Genomic DNA, 2,588 nt, shown 5'->3' with positions numbered 1-2,588 from the left:
TGTCTTGATTCGTCATGACCACTGCAGAGGAGACACGAAGCTGGAACATGAAGACCCCAACTGAGCATTCTATCCCGCGTGAGCAACCTATCCCTAGTTGCCATCCACACAATGAAAGCGTGTTTCGGGATTCTGTCCTTGAACCAAACTCCCTTCCACCAAGTCACTCTGTTCTCAGGCGGATGTAAGTGGTGCCAAGTTTTAAAAGTGGAGAACTCTCCCGCCGGTTGGGATCCGTTTATCTTCCAGAGATACTCATCATCTGCGGAGTCATCATCATAACCAATGATTGTAGGCTGTGGCAAGGAGTTCTTTATTAATTGGATGATCCTGTTTCTGCTTCTGCTTCGAGCTACCACCACTCTCCATTCCTGTGGGCGTCTGCAACCACTGCAGTAATAGGTAGACCTGAGACTCTGGGGCCTTCCGGGCCAATCAACTCAATTAATGGACCGAGGCCTGTCCAATTGTCTAACCAGAAACTGTAGGTAATACTGGAGTTTACTTTACAGACTATAAACTGGCGAGCTAGCGGTCTCAGATTGCATATGCTTTTCCAAATCCAACTGCCCGAAGAGGATTGGTCCAATGTCCAAAAGGTCAGCCTTCCGATCAAGTGTCTTCTCACCCAAGATACCCATAGAGAGCTTCCAGCAGCAAAAATAAGTCAAATCAATTTCAATATTAGAACCTTATTCCAAGGAACTAATCTCCTCAAGCCAAGCCCGCCACTTTCCTTGGGGGTGCATTGATTCCCAACTTACTCTCGCTCCTCTTGCAGAATCGGTGACGCCCTTCCAAAGAAAAGCACAACACATATGCTCAATCTCTTCCAGGCACTGCACTGGTAGGACGAACACTGAGGCCCAAAAAGTTATGGTGGAGTATATAACTGATTTGATAAGCTACAAACGGCCTGCGTAGGATAGTTTTTGACCGTCCACGCATTGAACCTTGCTATGATCTTATCAAGAAGTGGGTGATAGTCTTGTCTTCTTAACCTTCTTGAGGTGAGTGGCACTCCTAGGTACTTCACGGGAAATGAATCCTGCTTCAGCCCTAGCCTTGAAGACATATCTTGAATGAGATGATTGTTACCGCCATCTAGAAAAAGGGCAGTTTTCTCTCTGTTAATACCCAGACCCGATGCAGCTTTAAAGTCATCTAGAATCTCAAGAATTCCCTGCGCCGACTCCTCTCTGCCATCAAAGAATATGAGGATATCGTCCGCAAAACTCAAATGAGTGATCATAGGGGCATGACAGCTTGGGTGAAGTCCAAACCTGTTGGCCATGGCCCCAGAGTCTAGTTTTTTAGATAGAATATCCATTTCCAGAACAAAAAGGAGGGACGAGATAGGATCTCCTTGGCGAAGCCCTTTTTCCCCGGGAAGAAGCCTGTTAATTCACCATTGATCGCTACACTGTAACTCGGAGAGGTGAAGCATTCCCGAAGCCAAAGAATGAACTTTTCGGGCATGTTCATCGCCGTTAGGATGTTGAGCAGGAATTCCCAATTCAGATTGTCAAAGGCCTTAGTGATGTCTATTTTAAGGCAACCCCGAGTAACATTTCCTGGAGCATGAAAGCCATTCACCAACTCAGATGCTAGTAGAAAATTCTCACAAATCAGCCTACCCTTCACAAATCCTACCTGGTTGCCTTGTACTGTATCTGATATGAATAACTGAAGCTTGCTCTTTAATAACCTGGCAATGACCTTATACACAGTCGTACAACAAGAGACAGGTCTGAATAGTGTTAGCTTATCAGCCCCTGGTAGTTTGGGGATTAGAGTGATCGCAGTGGCATTCTTATATCGCGGTAGGTGACCCGTAGTGAAGAAGGATTGGATGGCGTGTACCGTATCCTCTCCCATAGTCTCCCAAGCCTCTAAGAAGAACTCGTCAGGAAAACCATCCGGGCCTGGAGCCTTATTTCTTGGCATTCTCAACAAAGTTTCTTTTATTTGAAGCTCCGTAGGGACCATTACTAACTCCGTAGACAGGTCCTGTTGACATCTAAACGGATGGGTCACTCTGATCTCTTCTATCTGCATCGGGTTGACACCTGAGCTCTCCGTTCCCAGCAAGTTCTGGTAGTAAGACAGGATCATGTCCTTTATTTGATCTGGATTCTCTACCCTGGTCTCGTCTGAGTCCCTAATGACTTTGATACAATTCCTCCCTTAATGAGTAAGAACTGATCTGTGGAAAAAGGCGGTATTAGCATCTCCATCCTTATACCATCGAATACGAGACTTCTGTCTATAAAAAGATTCCAGGGCTTTGGCAAAGAAGTTCCACTTTTTCCTGGCTACAAACTCCTCCCTGAACAAAGAATCTATGGGAGAGACCAACAATTGTTCTTGTATCCTCTCCAGATGCGTTAAAGTGCCCTTGGTTTTCTGTTGCAAATTGCCAAAACCTTCCCTGTTTAGCCTCTTGTAAGCAGCTTTAATGCGCTTCATTCTTTGGCCAAGAGTGAACATGGGAGATCCCACTGGAACTTCCTCGAGCCAGGCATCCCTAATGTACGTTTTGAAGTTGTGATGAGACGAGAGAAAGGAGAAGTATTTGAAGCTTTTCT

The sequence above is a fragment of the Camelina sativa genome, chromosome 12, assembly GCF_000633955.1.
Source record: "Camelina sativa cultivar DH55 chromosome 12, Cs, whole genome shotgun sequence".
NCBI lineage: Eukaryota > Viridiplantae > Streptophyta > Magnoliopsida > Brassicales > Brassicaceae > Camelina > Camelina sativa.
This window is presented reverse-complemented; position numbering follows the sequence as displayed.